Source organism: Schistocerca nitens, chromosome 4 (genome assembly GCF_023898315.1).
Source record: "Schistocerca nitens isolate TAMUIC-IGC-003100 chromosome 4, iqSchNite1.1, whole genome shotgun sequence".
Lineage (NCBI taxonomy): Eukaryota > Metazoa > Arthropoda > Insecta > Orthoptera > Acrididae > Schistocerca > Schistocerca nitens.
The window spans coordinates 774,332,096-774,352,060 of NC_064617.1; the positions used below are offsets into that span (position 1 = coordinate 774,332,096).

The 19,965-nt window shown below is 39.6% G+C and overlaps 1 protein-coding gene across 1 annotated transcript in view; it reads right to left on the bottom strand.

Annotated features, from left to right (window-relative positions):
* LOC126251628 (E3 ubiquitin-protein ligase TRAIP) overlaps positions 1–17,219 on the bottom strand; it is a 222,167-nt gene extending 204,948 nt beyond the window's left edge. Inside the window, exon 1 of the mRNA XM_049952172.1 lies at positions 16,749–17,219. The gene's annotated coding sequence lies outside the window, so the exon portion shown is untranslated. The remainder of the gene's footprint in view (positions 1–16,748) is intronic.
* Positions 17,220–19,965: the final 2,746 nt, after the last annotated feature.

A 19,965-nucleotide genomic window follows, 5' to 3' on the forward strand; every position in this document is an offset into this window, starting at 1 on the left:
GTATTGTGACAGCCACAGCAGTAAGAGGGGTTTGAAGGGGGACAGTTTCACTACAGACTGAGTTTAGGACATAAAAGCAAATTCCTGATGACATGCTATTATAGTCTCTACGGTTCCTGTAATATGCCTTATAGCTGCAGAGGGCAGGGGTCCGCATTGCCAGGAACCAGGTTTCCTGGAGGGCAATACAGAAAGCAGATGTAAAGCTTAACAGTTGCCATAGCTCAAGCCAGGCGGTTGAAAAAACTGCCGCAATTCCACTGGAGTATGACATCATCGTGAGACTGGGAAGGCATGGAACATTCAATGAGGCAGTTTATGCCTCAGGGTCTCCTGCTGCCACCAACTTTTTGCCTCAGCGGTCTATATCAATTGTGTCTGAGGGTCCGGAGAGATCCAGGTCCTCAGCGGATGCCAGAATCCCCACACCATCCTCAGACACCGAGCTTGTAGGTAGCGGTGGTGTGGGTGCCACCACAAGCTCCTTGTTCTTGGGGAGTCTTCTTTTTCAATTTCTCGTGCTGTTCCTTGGGTTTCCCTGGCTGGGAGGATTTCACTGAATCAGTCTCCGGGACTGAGGATGAGTGCGAAGCCCTACGACCAGCTGCTTTTGGCTCCTCAGCCACTGGCGGGTGTCATCTTTCCCACTAGTAGAAACTTGGCAAGGGAGTGATGCAAGGGACCCCTTCCTAGTGAGAGGGGCTGAAGAAGCCTTACGCTTCTCTGGCTCAGAAGTGGGGACCGAAATCCCCGATGGCTGGGGGGGGGGGAGGGGGAGGGGGGGGTGTTGCTCCCAAAGTAGGTGGTGTGGGAGCAACACTGAGGGAAGTGCCCCCACCACCATGGGGGCAGGTGTAGTCTCCCAGTTCTGAAGAGGCGACAGGAATTCGAGGAACTGATGGGGACAACTGTTCTCGTAGCAACAGCGTATGAGGAGGTCATAGCCACAGGTTGTAGGTGCTCAAATTTCCTCTTAGCCCCAGTGTGGGTCAGTCAGTCCAGGGTCTTATATTCCATGATTTTCCTCTCTTTCTGTAAAATCCTGCAGTCTGGCAAGCAAGGTGAATGATGCTCTCCACAGATGACGCAGATAGGAGGCAGGGCACATGGAGTATTGGGATACGATGGATGTCCACAATCTCAACAGGTGAGGCTGGAAGTACAGCAGGAAGACATACGCCCGAACTTCCAGGACTTGAAGCATCGCGTTAGGGGAGGGGTATATGGCTTGATGTCACAGTGGTAGACCATCACCTTGACCTTCTCGGGCAATGTGTCACTCTCGAAGGCCAAGATGAAGACACTGGTGGCAACCTGGTTATCCCTTGGACCCCCACCACTCTAAGTTGGCACACAGCTCGTCATCAGACTGCAAAAGAAGGTCCCTGTGGAATATAATGCCCTGGACCATATTTAAGCTCTTATGGGATGTGATGGTAACAGAAACAACCCCCAACTTGTCACTAGTAATGCCCGTGACTGGGCAGAGGATGCTGTTTTTATCAAGACTGACCCAGAGCACAATTTGGACAAGCCCTCCACCTCCCCAAACTTGTCCTGCAAATGCTCCACAAAAAACTGAGGCTTCATTGATATGAAAGATTCCCCACCAACTCTTGTACATAGGAGGTGCTGAGGCAAATAAGCTTCACTGCCATCCTTAGCCTGGCTTTCCTCCCATGGTGTGCCCGGTGAGGGGAACGACTTGGGGTCACATTTCCTAGAACTGAAGTTATACTTTGCCCGATTATAGATAACTGGTGGCAGACAACCAGCAGGAGATGACATACTATGCTTCATGGCATGTCATCCACCCTGATGCCACCCACTCCGAGCAGGGGCCCTCGCCACGGGCGCCACCCAGCTGCAGCAAAGGCCACTGGCAGGATGGCCATTGCCACGAATCCTGATGCCCCAGGGTGACGGGTATCTATTCCATGGCATACGTTGGGAGTTAACGGTGCAGGTACATGGCAGCTCCACCACAACAGACTGGCCACCATGCTGGATTTGAGGTGCAAAGAAATCCATGGTCATCGTCGGCACAGAAAGTGACACTGCATAGTGCGTGGTGGAAAATGCACCCAGGAAGGTGTCCTCACCCAAGCGATGGAGAATGGGCAGGATTGCAATGTGACTGCAAGAAAGTGGGGTAAAGATCTCAATGCAAAATCGACTCTATGCACCATGTAAGGCGCCCTTCCCCAGCTGGCTCGCTCTTCGGGAAAATTTTGAAAAATGGAGGTTAAACCCTACAGGAGACCATCACATAATTAGGCCGAAACATGTGAGACTCGTTTTAGTCACCTCTTACGACAGGCAGGAATACCTCGAGCCTATTCCAAACCCCGGACCCGCAGGGGGGACCGAGAGAGGGGGAGGAGGTGGCAACAGGGAAGGAGCGGGGATAGGGAAGGAGGAGGCAGGGAGAAGGAAATACAGCTAGGGAATGAAGAATTAGCTGCAATAGCTCGGGGCCCCAAGTGAGCCAAGCACGAACTCATGAAAGAACCGAAAGCCCACTGGGGGGCCTCCCACAGATGGTAGTATTAAAATCCTAAGGGTAAACTGACAAGCATTTGCAACAAAGTGCCAGAGTTTGAAGCATTCATGAAAAGCAGTGAAGCTCACACAATACTAAGTATGGAAAACTGGTTGAAACCTAAAATTGATAGCAGTGAGATTTTTGGGGAAAATGTGTATCGAAAGGAAAGGCAAATGAGAAATGGAGGTGGTGTATTTGTCGCAGTAGAAAAAAAACTCAAATCCACCGAGATACAAATTGAAGTTGCGTGTGAGATTGTTTGGGCAAGACTCAATATCAGGAGTGGGCATAAAATGATAATTGGATTCTTTTATCACCAAACAGAATCGTTTCCTGATGCAACCAAAAACTTCAGAGAAAGACTCAGTTCACTTGTACGTAAGTTTCCCAATCATACTGTAATCATCAGTGGATACTTTAATCATCCAACACTGAACTGGGAAAATTATAGTTACATTAGTGATGGGCATGGTAAGACATCCTGTGAAACATTACCAAATGCCTGTTTCTGAAAACTACCTAGAACAGATATTGTTAGGAACCCCACTGATGATGGAAATTAATGGCAACAAATAGACCTGACCTTTTTGAGGATATCGATATAAAAACTGGTATTAGTAATGAAGATGTGGTTGTGGCAACGATTACCAAAGTACAAAGGACAACTAAAACAAGCAGAAAGATATATGTGTTCAGTAAACTAGATAAAAAAATCAGTATCATATCTCCATAAGGAACTTGAAACTTTCAGCACAGGCCAGGAGCATGTATAGGAACTCTGGCTCAAGTTTAAAAGAATAATTGTCCATGTACTGGATAGATATGTACTCAGTAGAAGAATCCAGAAAGGAAAAAACCTCCATGGTATACGGTCACTGCAAAGAAACTTCAAAAGAAACAGAGATTACTGCATAACAGGTGTAAAACAAAGCATGGGGCTATAGATAGATAAATGCTGAATGAAACGCATTTGGCTGTCAAGAGAGCAATGTGTAAAGCCTTCAATGACAACTGTAGCAGAATATTGTCAAACAACATTTCACAAAATCCAAAGAAATTCTGGTCATATGTAAAGGCTGAAAGTGTTACCAAAGTTAGTGTCCAGTCGCTAGCAAACAAGATAGGAACTGAAATTGAGGGTAGCTAAGCAAAAGCTGAAATGCTCAACTCCATTTTCACATGTTTCTTTACAAAGGAAAACTAAGGAGAATTTCCCCAATGCAGCCCTCGTACCACTGAAAAGATGCACGAAATAAGTATTAGTGTCAGTGGTGTTGAGAAACAGCTGAAATTGTTAAAGTTGAACAAAGTTCCAGGTCCTGATGGTATCCCTATCAGATTCTATACTGAATTTTTGTCTGAGATAGCCCTCTTCTAACTATAATCTATTGCAGATCCCTCGAGCAAAAAGCCACGGCCATTTCTTGAAAAAAGGCACAGGTCAACCTGTCTACAAGAATGGTAGTAAAAGTGATCCACAAAACTACTGTCCAATATCCTTGACATCGTTTTTTTTATAGAATCTTAGAAAATATTCTGAGCTCATACAAAATGAGTTATCTTGAACAGAACGACCTCCTCAGTGCCAACCAGCATCGATTTCGTACATGTCGATCATGTGAAACCCAACTCACACTTTTCTCATATGACATACTGAAAGGTTTGGGTCAAGATAACCACGTAGACAAAGTGTTGCTTGATTCCTGAAAAGCATTCGACTCAGTACTGCACCCACGCTTGTTGTCAAAAGTACAATCATACGGGGTATCAAGTGAAATTTGTGACTGGATTGAGAACTTTTTGGAAGGGAGGACACAGCATGTTATCTTGGATGTAGCCTTATCTTCAGATGTAGAAGTAACTTCAAGAGCTGTGGGCAGCACTGGCGCAGATCACACACACTTGAATATTAAGCTCATCAAGATAAGTAATTAATTCTATAATAACTATCAATTAAGTTAATATTACACTGTAACAAAGTTAATTAGAATCTGTTTTATATTATCTGTTGATGGTTTCAGTCGTTTCAAAGTATTTACCGAAAAAGAAAAAACAAAATCAACGTAAGAGCCAGTTTCCACGTACTTTAGACATAGGTTTACATACAAGACATTTCTTTAAGTATTAAGTGAAGAATTTAGGTTGTTTTCATTACACATATATTTAGTAGTACCGTATCTACTCGGGGAATTGAAGGTTTTAAGTTCTATATTTTATTTCCTTTCAAAACGCGTAAAGTATGTATCGCACATACACGATCTTAGGCCTAATTTTTCGGGTACACAAGTTTAATTTTTAACGTTAGTTTAACTGCATTACATTACTATATTAATAGTATACACATATATTAGTCTTCCACATAACTTTAGTGGCTCTTGTGATCTGTAGTTAATAGAATATTATTGTTATTGCCTAGACAAATTTTGTAAAAAATATTGTAAACAACCATGAGCGAGAAATGTTTGAGCTGCCATAGGAAAGTCAGTTCTGGGGTTCTGTGCAGCTGTTGTGGCAGATGGTTACATTGGGGTGAATGTAGTGGCATGGGAATCGGGGAAGTAAATGGGTCTCTTCCATGGTATTGCAGATTATGTTCAAGGGATAGGAAAATAGTGGAACAGGAAGGGAAGATTAGAGCCCTTCACGCTGAACTGGATAGTGCTATGAATGAACTGATGAGGTTAAGAGGGGAAGAGGGTGAAGACAGGTGGGAAATGGTAGCAAGGAACAGGGGCCACAGAAAGAGAACAGTATCAGACAGTTTCATCATTGGCACAAACAATAGATTTGCCTTGCTACCTCAGTCAGCTAAGGAAGAGGCTCAAGTAGATGTAAGTGCAGTCAGCACTCAGACTTTCACTAGGAGACCAATTGTTGCAAAAAAAGTAGAAAGTAGGAGGAAAGTTATGTTATTAGGTAGTAGCCATGGAAGAGATGGGGGCCAGATTTTTCAGGAAAAATTGGGTGACAGGTACCAGGTCACAAGTATTTTCAAGTCCAGTGCATGTCTTAGCCAAGTGATAGAGGATGTAGGATCATTGTGCAAAGGTTTTACAAAGAAGGATCATGTGGTAGTGGGTGGAGTAGGAAACAGTACTTACAGAGAACAGGGCTACAACATTGAGTGCAATCTGGTAAAAATAGCATCTGCAACGAACCACACAAACGTTGGCTTGGTTCCTGCTTTCATGCGGTATGACCGGCCCCAATTGAACAGCTCTGTCAGGAGGGTCAATATGGAGCTAGATCAGCTGCTTCGGGCAGCTACTTTGTCAAGCATAAGTTAGGTTTGGTTCATGTTGATGCTATTGGTAGGTGGGACTTCACAAGACATGGCCTGCATCTCAGTAGGAAAGGGAAGGGTAAACTGGCTGAGATGATAGCAAAATCTTTAGGGGGGAGGGGGGGGGAGGGCACTGAAACTCATGGGAGAACTTTTTTGGGCTAAGATCAGTATCCAACCATCCTCCATTGATTGAAATTAAGCCTAATGAAAAGTTCAGACAGGCAAGTACTAGTGATGTGAAAATATCAGAAGATTCTCATAACAGTACAGTGAAAAATAATGTTAGTATGTCACAAGACTCACATAACAGCACAGTAAAAAATAATGTTAACAAATTGCATCAGAATATCAGGGGATTAAAAGACAAAGTAGATGAGCTTCTTGTTTATATAGAAGATTTAGAAATTGAGGGTGGAATACATGTACTAAGCCTGTCTGAACATCATATAGTCACAGGTATGGAAATGGTAAATGTAGGTGGATATAAGCCTTCAGCACATGTAAGTAGAGACACTATGGAAAGAGGAGTTGCCATACATGTTAAAATCAGTCATGTACAGGTCCCCATTGGGAAATTTTCAACTATTTTTGAAAAACTTGGATTCTTTGTTGTGCTACCTGTCAGACAAAGGAAAGCAAATTATTGTTTGTGGGGATTTCAATGTAGATTTTCTGAAAGAGTCAGATAGAAAGCTTGACCTTGAAGTATTACTTGGTTCTTTCAATTTGACATCAGTTATTGATTTTCCTACTGGGGTGGTACAGGAAAGCAGCACACTGCTAGATAACGTTTTCATATACCAAGATAAATTCAATCAAATAAAAACTTTTCCTGTTAAGAATGGTCTATCTGATCATGATGCACAGCTAGTTACAGCTATATGATAGCTCCATACAGCAATGCAAAACAGTCCTCCAAAATAGTATGTTCCATTAATGATTTAACACTTCAAAATTGTAAGGAAAGCTTGCAACAGTTAGACTGGAATGAGGTGTACAGGGAACATGGTGCTAATTTAAAATTTAACCTATTTCATGATACCTTTGTGAGTATATTTGAAAACAGTTTCCCTAAAAAAAAAAAAAAAAAAAAAAAAAAAAAAAAGTAGTGAAATATAATTGTAAGAAATCATGTTAAAGGCCATGGCTTACCAAAGAGATAAAAATATCTTGTAAACAGAAAAGGGAAATGTATCTTCTAGCTAGGAGGAGTAATCATCCCAAAACAGTGAAACATTATAGAAACTACTGCACTGTACTAAGAAAAGTTATTAAAAAGGACAGAAGTATGTGCGTTATGTCTGAGATTAGCACATCTGATAATAAATTTAAAACAATTTGGAATATTGTGAAAAGGGAAACAGGGCAACCGAGAGCACAGGAAGATGGCATTTCTATCAAACACAATGAAAAATATATCTAAAAAGATGATGAGACTTACCAAACAAAAGCGCTGGCAGGTCGATAGACACACAAACAAACACAAATATACACACAAAATTCAAGCTTTCGCAACAAACTGTTGCCTCATCAGGAAAGAGGGGAAGGAGAGGGAAAGACGAAAGGATGTGGGTTTTAAGGGAGAGGATAAGGAGTCATTCCAATCCCGGGAGCGGAAAGACTTACCTTAGGGGGAAAAAAGGACAGGTATACACTCGCACACACACACATATCCATCCACACATACAGACACAAGCGTGTCTGTATGTGTGGATGGATATGTGTGTGTGTGCGAGTGTATACCTGTCCTTTTTTCCCCCTAAGGTAAGTCTTTCCGCTCCCGGGATTGGAATGACTCCTTATCCTCTCCCTTAAAACCCACATCCTTTCGTCTTTCCCTCTCCTTCCCCTCTTTCCTGATGAGGCAACAGTTTGTTGCGAAAGCTTGAATTTTGTGTGTATATTTGTGTTTGTTTGTGTGTCTATCGACCTGCCAGCGCTTTTGTTTGGTAAGTCTCATCATCTTTCTTTTTAGATATATTTTTCCACGTGGAATGTTTCCCTCTGTTATAAACACAATGAAAAGTTTGTTAACAAGACGTCAGAAGTAGAAAACATTTTTAATAATCATTTTTTAAGTGTTGTAGAGAAAATAGGTTCCAGCTATTCATTAGAAAATGCAAGGCAGTACATGGAAGACGCAGTACCTAAGCAATTTGATTAAATTGAAATTCAGCCCACCTCTCCTACTGAAATTAGGAAAATAATAAATTCACTCGAAAGAAAAGATCACATGGAATTAATGGTATTTCCAACAGAGTACTAAAAGCTTGTTACCAATAAATAAGTAGGATTCTCAGCCACATATGTAGCAGCTCACTGAAACAGGGACTTTTTCCAGATAGACTGAAATATGCTATTGTTAAACCATTGCATAAAAAGGGGATAGATCTGATCCTAACAATTACCGCCCAATCTCACTTCTGACAGCTTTATCCAAAATTCTAGAAAAAGTAATGTATTCATGAGTAGCATCACATATTTGTAAAAATGAAGTACTAACAAAATGTCAATTTGGTTTTCAGAAAGGCTTCAACAGAAAATGCGATATATGCTTTCACTGATCAAATATTAAATGTAATGAATAACCGAACAACACCCATTGGGATATTTTGTGATCTCTCAAAGGCTTTTGATTGTGTGAACCGTGAGATTCTTCTAGATAAGCTTAAATATTGTGGTATGAGTAGGACAGCGCACAAATGGTTTAATTCATACTTAACTGGAAGAATGCAGAAGGTTGAAATTAACAGCACAGATAGTCTACAAAAACCAGCAGAGACCTCTAACTGGGGAGGTATCAAGAATGGTGTCCCACAGGGTTCAGTCTTGGGTCCCTTGTTGTTCTTAGTATATATTAATGACTTGCCACTCAGTATTCATGAAGATACAAAGTTAGTTCTTTTTGCTGATGATACAAGTATAGTAATCACACCCAAGAAGAAAGAATCAGCTGAGGAAGTTGCAAATAACGTCTTTCAGAAAATTATTAAGTGGTTCTCTGCAAATGGACTCTCACTAAATTTTGAGAAAACACAGTTTATACAATTCTGTACAGTAAATGGCATAACATCATGGATAAATATAGACTATGAACAGAAGTCTGTTGCTAAGGTAGAATACTCAAAATTTATGGGTGTGTGCATTGATGAGAAATTGAATTGGAAGAAACACATCGATGATCTGCTGAAACGGTTAGGGTCAGCTATGTATGTCATTAGGGTTACTGCAAATTTTGGTGATAAACATATCAGTAAATTAGCCTACTATGGCTATTTTCATTCACTGCTTTCATATGGTATCAGCACCAATGGTCACAGGTTTGTTTAATCCACGGGAAAGTGTCACAGGGATACTGAGGGAACTGAGCTGGCAGACTCTTGAAGACAGACATAAATCATCCCGAGAAAGTCTGTCAACAAAGTTTCAAGAACGGGCTTTAAATGATTATTCTATGGATATACTACAACCTCCTACATATCGCTCACACAGGGATCGTGAGGATAAGAGTAGAATAGTTACTGCATGTACACATATATTCAAACAATCATTCTTCCCGCGCTCTGCATATGAGTGGAACAGGAAGAAACCCTAATGACTGGTACAATGAGACATAGCCTCTGCCATGCATCTCATGGTGGTTTGCAGAGTATAGTGTAAATGCTGACGATAGTCATTGACAATGGTCCACAATTTTGGACAGAGATCTTTGAGAATTTGTCCACTAAGAATGGAGTAAAGCACTTATGTTCCCCTCCCTTTTATCTCCAGTTGAATGGATAAGCCAAGAGGTTGGTTCCGACATTCAAACAACAAAAGAAAAAATATAGACAATATGCATCTGTAGAAGATGCCCTAACACTGTTCTAGAGTTCACATAGAGTGACACTGTTTGGCGACAAGAGCTCGTCAGTGCTGTTACAGGGATGCCAACCCCACTCTCTACTGCATTTGCTGATCACCGCAAACAGGCCTCCGGTCATTCCTCCTACACCTAAGTTCTGGCCTAGCTTGCAGGTTTGAGCCCAAGGGTTTGGCTGACAAGCTCAATCTTTACCTGTTGTCATTCATCAGCAATGATGGCAATGGGTCTGCATACTAGATATTGAATGTCATACTAGATCAAACTATCTCTTGATCCCAGAACCCACGACATTTATGCCACTTCAGTCCACATTTCACTTTTCACTATTCCTTCCATCACTCCCCAGTTTCTCAGCAGTCAGCAGAAGACAAGCTCACGCTCGAGTCCACTCCCTCCCACCCTTCTCCACCCGCCCCTTTCTCGTTCCTCTTTAGCTGTTCCAGGCCACTGCAGCAAAAGGGGGAGAATCCAGGCTCGCCTCCAGCTTCCTCACTGTGGAGCAGACCGCAGCTTCAGATTGAGATACTTCAGCCAAGAAAGTTAACACACGACACACCATAGGGATAGCCACAACTCAGGAGACCAGATGTCATCTTGCCATTGGCTTTAGCTTCAGGCACCACATCCTTCTTCCCAAAATGGCCCACCAGGTGCAGCCATCACTGTCCAGGCCACTAGCAGCCCTAAACTTGGGGGGTCACAGACCAGTGGGTCCTGGCTCCTCAGGCAGGGCTGCAGTTGTGGAGAATGCACACCTTGCTCTCGGCTCAGCATGGGATCAGGACATGATTTGGCATTGCTCCATGCCCCAACCCCATTCCAGGAGGGGAGGAGTATGGTAAGTACACATTTACAACTACCATTCACCACCTGCCGCACTAGCAGAGAGGTACAATGCACGCTCGTGTGAGCAGTTCATCACACCAGCATGCCACAATCATCACTTTGCATTGAGCTCACACACACACACACACACACACACACACACACACACACACAAGCCCGCAGAGTTGTGTCCAACATCAGAGTGTGAGACTACAACACTGGATGCGCTTGCTAACTTCAACACTAGTGCCGACAATGCCCGTAACAACTGCTGCCTACATCTAGGCCAATGCCAGTTTCCTAGATTCACCCTTCATCATGCTGTTCACTGTCATCATAGCTTGCTGTACCCTAAATTTGGGCATGCTGTGCTGTTGGACCACGTTTGGTTACACTACCAATTTACAACATTGTGCTGGACAAGAACTGTGTTATGGGCTTTGTATTGCCTTTGGCTATACTTTTTCTAATTGTATTCTGTGCCGTCTGGTGTTTGGTTCAACTAACAAGCTAACTGTGCAGTGTTTATTTGTACTGTTCATCACAATACCCCCCCCCCCCCCGACTCCATGGAATGGATGCTGTGCTTGCAGTCACAAATGGTACCCAACTATAGCTACAGAGTGTGCCATCAGTCAGGCAGTCTCCACCCATGGCACCACAAAGTTCCAGTCTGTCACCATATAGATGGTTTTCTTAAATGGGAACCTTCTGTTAAAATACCTACAATCTGTATCTGCTAATTAGATCGTAGATGTACATCGTTCACCATTCATTCAAGGATAAATGTGGGCACACAGCCACGCTCCTAGTTCATCACCAGCAACAGTTGCTGACCAGTTGTTGCCATTTTACAGTTATAGCTAGGTGACACATCATCAGATGGACAGCTGCTGCCAATGAGCGATCATCGGACAGTACACACCGAGTGTCAAAGTGTTATTCACTATTAGAACCTGTACAACAAACTGTTCGTTTCAGCATCCAGAGTGAACTTCTATAGGTTAGATAGTCATCTTTCACTTTTTTAGGTTCTCTTGGGTTAGGTTAGGTTAGCTTAGGTTAGATCAAGGTGTACGGATACAGCTTCAACTACAGATCCTCATCATACATCATTCAAAGTTGAGTATTTCACAGTAAATTATTTTAATAAATGTTATTTATATGTTTATCATTGTGTTGTCCTCCTTATATGTGATCTAGTTAATATTGCACACTGAGCAAACCAGGTGCTAACGTGTAAGCAAGGTAACTCTGTATAGCAACTACTTCTGTGGTATGGGGTTCACTTCCTGCTACCTTTATGTTGGGTGCCAAAGATATTTGGTGAATACAACACAAAACAATCAAATATTACAGTACTTAGTACAGTGACTATGTAGAACAGTGCTGTAGTCAGCAGACTGACATGCAACTATATCATAACAAAATTTGGCAATAATTTTCTGTTTTACTGTGTAGTTTGTTTACACTATAAAAACCATAAATTAACTGAACAATAATGTACACTTATCACAATTCTTTTGGACATGTAGTTTTTTCACCACTTAATATCCAGTCCAAAGGTCTCCTACACATGACAAACTGCATCATAAGAGGAAAGGAATCTACGAGGTAAGTAACATATCTCTCATTTTATGCCATTTCCTCCAAAGCAGCTTGGGCAAAGTTACACAAATAGTCAGGGATTTGTTGGCACAGGGTCAAACCACTGTTCTTGCAAGTTCCATTTAATTTTTGTTCACACAGTTTCAATGAGCATGAGGTACGATACAGAAGGAGGTCAAAACAACAGAGAAACCCTATTTTATTCTGCAGACCACTCCTGCACCATAACTATCATTTATACTCGAATCTGCTCCTGTCGGAAACAGATCAAGCCCTCAGGGAACAGTTGTCATACTGATGGGGTCATAACGTTACCCATAACATGAGCATAGAGGGCAACATCAAGTCAGCTAACTACCCTGTGAAACACCCTACATCCATGGGAATACATCCAGCTCCAGACAGCCATTTGTGGATATAATTGGTGTCAAAACCAACTTGTAGTGGCTGTCATTCACTGTTAAAAATAGTGATCCACCAGAAAATATTACATTCAACCAGACACAACTGTTTTCTTCAGAAAACACTAACCAGTTGAGTCAATGATCACAGAACTTCCCTTGATAGCTACAATTTTCTTTGCACTTCAGCTCCCAAAATTGTGTCAGCCACTGCAGAAAACACAGTAGCCTGTTTCAACTACATCATATTTAAAAAATGATTTCGCCATGTTGTGTTTACCAGTTGATTATCCTTGACTGACATGTCAATGTCCAGTTCCCACACACTTAGTGGATTCTCCAGCATCACAACATTGTTTTATCTATTGCTGTGCAGAGTACTCAGAATTACACACCATGCCCCAGCCTTTGATGCTGTCAAATTCTCTTCCTCCACAAGAGTAATAACACAGTCATGAATAGCCTCTTGATAATGAGGCATGGCTTATCATATAATTGTTGGACTCAAAGTGAGGTGGTTCTCGTATCTGACCTTTAGTCATGTACTGTTGTTGGCTATTATACAATGAATGACACGACAACAGACATAACTAGCCAGATTGCATGTCACAAAATGCAACAGGATACAGCCATCAAATGCAAGGATAACGTCTAACATGATAAATTACTTTAAAATGATGTTCCTCTTAGGAAAATGTCATCCTACAAGGTTGGAAGTTCAATCTCTCTAAATGTCTCCATACAGGTTTCTCTAGAAAGAGACCTTCACACAACTCATCATTTCATGTTGAATAAAGTATTATTATTATTATTATTATTATTATTATTATTATGGGTCACTAAGGCTTTAGATTTCAGAACAATCAAGGTAACACTCATCATTTTAGAGTACTTTACTACTTTCCACTGAGCAGTTGGCAGTGTGAGTTGAACAATTACTTTCCAGCCAGGAAGTGGATTCAAATACTCACACTTATGTTTTTCTATTTTTCATGCGGTAACTGTTGCAGCTTGACATGAAATTGAACCTCTGTCGATTTACATAGAATCCTTACAAATTGACCGTGTAGCTACAATGATTACCAGCAAAAATTTCCCTGTGAAGGGAAATCGGTAATAAAAGCACATTTTATTTGCACTAAAGCCTTTGTGTCTTCTTGGAATTAGTCTAGGATACTGATAATCCCATTATTCCATAATATTTCAAGTAATAATTCCTGTTCAAACATGCTCAAGATAATCTAAGAAATAGGCATTTAGCATTTTCTTTCACAAAAAATTTTGTTGCAATTTTATAGTACAACTAGGCCAAGATATCGTTAGTTAACATTTACCTCATTTTGTAGGCCTAATTTATGACAAAAATGTTTTCTTATTATTGATTGGTTTAAAAACTTCATTTAATAATCTTCTTCAACAACATCCAACTCAAAATTGAACTCTTAGTACAAACAGTTACCTTGTTGTTTGATTTCTGGTGTTGTTACCTTAGATAGTACTTGACTGAATCTCACAAAACAAACATCCGATTCGTCTCATTTAAAAGTGTTTTACTTTTTCCTACTGACTTCAGAAACATTATTTTCACATCCTCCTCTTCGTCAGCCTCACTCTGGCAGATTCCCAAGTAACGGTATTGAGTTTTGGATAGGGCTGGCTTCTTTCTGTCACTTGGAATGTCAACCAAGACAAATAACCCAAATTTTAAATCAAACTTTTCAATTTTATTAGTTAGGCTTAACTCACAAGCACTGCCAATATTGTCTTGTGATTCAGATGGTGAAACAGTCTCCTGATCAGAATCATCAGAACTGCACACTTCATAGAAGTTTATGCATCTTTTGCGTGTAATGTTTTAACTTTGGCCTCCTCAGTAATAAATATTGACACCCTTGTCATTAATGACTCTGCTGTTTTTGAAACCAGCAAATCAGTTGTGTTATAAGGCCGAAAGTGATGACAGCGCTGGATTTGAGGAATTGCTTGTAAATTTTTCCACCTTTCATCCAAAATAGGAATGTTATGCTCCACTGTTATCTTATCAACCCATAGTACCTTAATTTTAGAATCAGAGTGTAGTCATAAAAGTCATTTGCGTTGTTAATAATAACTTTCCTAGATGTAACAGCTGTCCACATGCTCCTCTTCAGTGCATCTCCAATGCCATCCATGGCTCCTTTACCATGTGAACTGGCAAAAAAATTCCACTCAACTGTCAATCCAAAGTCTCTCTCTCAAAATAACATAGATTGGACAAAGTATATTTATTTTTGAACTGCCCAGGACAGTTGTCAGAAAATATAAAAACTCTCAACTTTAGAAAACACTTTTTTAATCTCCGTTATAACAGTTTTAAGAAAAGTCCACACAAAATATTTTGTGTGTGAAAGGTCATTACTGATGACTGCATACGACCTGACTTAATGGTTTGCAAACTAAATGCAGAAAGTGCAAATAGTCACTTGTGATTGCGTCCAGTGTGCACTCTGTACCTCATGTTGTGAAATTAGTGCGTAATTCTCTGCAAAGTCCCACATTCTTCAACATCAAGGCTGTTTTTCTTTCCTTGGAAGAAATCACTCTGCTTTATCTTCACGTAGCAATGTTTTTTAAACTGAGGCAATTTGTCAACCAGTGACGCTAAGGCATCATCGCAGCTCCCTGAATGTTCACTAAGACAAGGACGATGTTTCGCATCATTTTCCCATTGCTGCCAGACAATCTTTTTAGTTAAGTCAAAGCCTTCTGGGATAAATTTGCTCAATTTAATTTGACATTCCTGGCATGACCCAAAAACACAGTCTTTGTTCTGTGAATTAAAACTTAATTCGTTCAATAATTCCTTGTAATTGCTTGGAACAGCTTTGCTCAAATACTCAAGTATGCATATGAAATTGTAGGCTCTTATGAATGGCTAGAATTTGCCTCAATAAGCAGTTTACTGGCCTATATAAAATTTAAAACTGAGGTTAGCACTATTGTTGCTCTTGGAGAAGTTAGAATGGAAAACATAAACTATATGTAATCTAAAGAATTTTGGGCTTAATTAACTTTTTAGGAGAATGTCAGTTGAGTTAGGTTAATGCCCCAATTAATTTTTATAATATAGGTGTAGTGGTTAAACAAGTGTATGCAGAGGAATAAAAATTTTTGTTTTCATGCTTAAAACTGTTCTCATATGTAAAAAACATAGTTAAAAAACTTTTTTTCATTCATAATAATACCCTTTGGTTATAATTTAAATGTAGGGCCTAGGCCTACTAAAGATGAAGGTAGCATTAAACCTTCCAATTCAAGTTACGGGTGTTACGCATGTGTTAAGTAGCACCCGAAACAAAAATTAGTAACACCCGTAACAGCTCTATGAGTGTTAAATAAGATTTCAAAATGCCATGTAAAGGTATGATATTGTAAAACATGTGCATAACCTCACTTTTACAGAAAGGTATTGTACAGAACAAATTTACTAGATTACAAATTAAACTTTTGTATCTTTTTTGTTACGGATGTTACAAGCTGCACATGTATTATAAAACTAACAAAATAAAGAAATGCAAATAGCTTAGCTCAACAAAACAAATTATTATGAGCTATAACAATGTTGACTTCAATATTCTTTGCAACAATAGAACAATCAGCCATAGATAACACAACTAATACTCATCTGGAAATAGCATAAAACATACCTATCTGTGGCGCCATAGAGTAGTGCACTTTAAACACTTAGTGAAGGTAGAAATTTAATTTTTTCATAGTCATGATTATTTTGCAATGAACAAATATACTTATAACTTGACATTTTTAAGATTATATTTGAAATATTGTCATTTTAATTTTTTTGTCACAGTCTCTTTAACATGAAATGACCCCTATACAGAAAATTGTAGACTGAAGCCTTTTTTCTTGTCTTTTTGAGTATCACCAGATCACTGATTGTTCTTCGAATCGTTCATGTCATTAGTCATGTGTGTAGGCTACACTAAATATTTAATAAAAACTGCACTCAAAACACTGAAATGGGACATCATTTAAGGCATATGAATAGCACTGGAAACATGCAGCAAACATGCGCCAACTAAACATTTTATTTAAGTATTTTACTTTATTTCATAATGTATAAAATTTTCTACCTAGAACCAACGGAACAGTCAATAAATGTAGTTACGTAAGGTACATGTGTAGGCGATAACACACACACACCTACAGAATTTACATTACCTTTGAAATAGTAATATGTTTGTAATATTATAGTGTTTCCATCTCAGCGGCAAATGTCAAACGACAGGTAAGAAAGTACTCAATGAGTTAAAAGTCTTAACGTAATATCATCAGTACTACACAATGAGGCAAAATATTTAAAACCCTCATTTAACTCCTTCGTTGTTTCCGTAAAATATTTACAATTATCCTAAGTCACAACGCATCACTATCCATTTCTGATAAGCCTTTGATCAAATTAGAGTGTCGTTTAGGTATCAGCTACTTTCGACGAGCACTAATGCTTCGAGTCAACGCCACAGAGAAATGAAATACTTGTATTACCACAGAAAGCATGAGTGCCCCTGTCATAAACGTTAAAGTTGTGTATATTTCGTTCAGATACTTAGCTAAAGTCACAGGTATCTCACTTCTGAACGAAATAAGCACTGTTCCCTCCTCTCTTCACAACATCACCACTTTCAAAATATTGCCGCTACATGAATACCAATATTACGATATCGAATTATGTGCGCGCCAAACCACCTATCACTTGTACCAACAATTGGGACGAAAAATGTAACGCAGCTTTTTCCATACAAGAAACACTTGCACGTACATTCTCTCTATCATCTTCGTGGGACAAATAATTTTTCCGCCGAACTGATTTTCAATTGACACTTCTTCCAACAAGGCATTATCTGAAATAAGTTGTGCAGGGGTCGAACGGCCGCTAAATTGACAATAATGCCGTACAGTATTTGGCATTGCGCCATATAATTGACAGTGGAGTACATGAGGTTGTATATCTGCAACATATTACAGATGTACCAAAATATAAATTTTATTGAACACTGTTGTATAGTACCAGGCCATATTGTATATCTTTATCAGCTCGGTCTCGTTCTACAGTTAAACTGTTTATTTTGCGTGATTTGTTTGGTTGATAAGTGGAAAGAATTCAAAATCAGAGAAACGGTCGTTCATTTAAAATGTTTTCCAGCAACACATGGTGTGTTAAATGAAACGAATATAGCAACCGCCAAAAGAAAACGGAGCAAAGCGTCGGTTGTTGTCGCAATACAGGAAAATTTACCCACTACTGAAGCCAACACTTTGGTACTTTGATGTCTTAACTTTTTGCAAGGACAAGAAATTTTTGAACACAATTTAAATAAAAATGCGTGTCCTTCTTGTTTTTAAAATTAGATGTAAATAAATAAATATTACGCAGATATAATCACAATTAGAAGTGTTACCATTTGCAAAAGAACGTCTAGTGAGGGAGCGTCTACCTTCAGAAAGTTCCGATGATCATTAGGCTCGCTTATCCTCAAATCACTTAGTAGATTTTCATGCATCAATCTTCCTCTCTCCTTATACCTTTCTTTTATCCATCAACACGTCCTCTTCTTCTTACGTGATTGCAAAGCCAGCCCAAGACCCTGTGGAGTAGACATAGGTAAAGTTGCTCCAGATTAGCCTTTGAGTCCCAGCAACACGAAAAAATATTATTTTTAAATTGTTCACATAATTAAACTTTATTATCATAGCAACCAATGACACACAAGAAGAAACTGGCAAAAAGTAAACATTCCAGAAGCTGCGACATAGTCGCGAATACAGACAGTGATCCAGGTACTGTCAAATGTTTTTTATTCCAGTCTTTGATCACAACATAAAGTCCTTCGACGATGATCGGTTTCAGTCACTAATGACCATCTTCAGATCTAAAATATAAAAAAATATGCAACTAGTGGGCAGTCTATCTTACAAAACAACACAGTATTTCCTATCACTATACACGATACTCTGATACAAACTGGGAATGTATAGACAAAATAAGGTAAAGCATATCTGTTCTACACCATGTCCTAATTTGATAAAGCCGTAATGGCTTTGTCAAAACATACAAATACACTCAGCAAAGCATCGTCATGTAGAATTAAAATATGGTGTAAAATAGGCCACACCGTCCACACGGTCATTTTGCAATTGGCGTTACTGTACAAAATATACTGAAGTGCAGTAGCTACAAGAAATTTGTTTGCCTATATGCTTCATAGATGTCGGTACTGTGGGCTTAGATGTGTTCTTCATTTATTTAAGAACCATAATATGATGAAAATATAGTAGGTAAATACATATAGCAGACTTTTAAATTTTGATAATTACCATAGAAACCAATTCTGATAAAACAAAAGATGAATACAGTAACATATAAAATTATTTAAAGAAATGTATAAAGATAATAGGTTTTGCACTTTTTTGGTGAATTTACGGTCAAAAATAAAATATATGTAATACACTGCCTATAGCAACATATAAAAATGTTGGAACACATGAGGCAATACTGACTCTACGGCTTAACTTAGAAGCTAGATTAAGAACAGGCAAACCTACGTTTCTAGCATTTGTAGACTTAGAGAAAGCTTTTGACAATGTTGACTGGAATACTCTCTTTCAAATTCTGAAGGTGGCAGGGGTAAAATACAGGGAGCGAAAGGCTATTTACAATTTGTACAGAAACCAGATGGCAGTTATAAGAGTCGAGGGGCATGAAAGGGAAGCAGTGGTTGGGAAAGGAGTAAGACAGGGTTGTAGCCTCTCCCCGATGTTATTCAATCTGTATATTGAGCAAGCAGTAAAGGAAACAAAAGAAAAATTCGGAGTAGGTATTAAAATCCATTGAGAAAAAATAAAAACTTTGAGGTTCGTCGATGACATTGTAATTCTGTCAGAGACAGCAAAGGACTTGGAAGAGCAGTTGCATGGAATGGACAGTGTCTTGAAAGGAGTATATAAGATGAACATCAACAAAAGCAAAACGAGGATAATGGAATGTAGTCGAGTTAACTCGGGTGATGCTGAGGGAACTAGATTAGGAAATGAGACACTTAACGTATTATAGGAGCTATGCTATTTGGGGAGCAAAATAACTGATGATGGTCGAAGTAGAGAGGATATAAAATGTAGACTGGCAATGGCAAGGAAAGCGTTTCTGAAGAAGAGGAATTTGTTAACATCGAGTATAGATTTAAGTGTCAGGAAGTCGTTTCTGAAAGTATTTGTATGGCGTGTAGCCATGTATGGAAGGGAAACATGGACGATAAATAGTTTGGACAAGAAGAGAATAGAAGCTTTCGAAATGTGGCGCTACAGAAGAATGCTGAAGATTAGATGAGTAGATCACATAACTAATGAGGAGGTATTGAATAGAATTGGGGAGAAGAGGAGT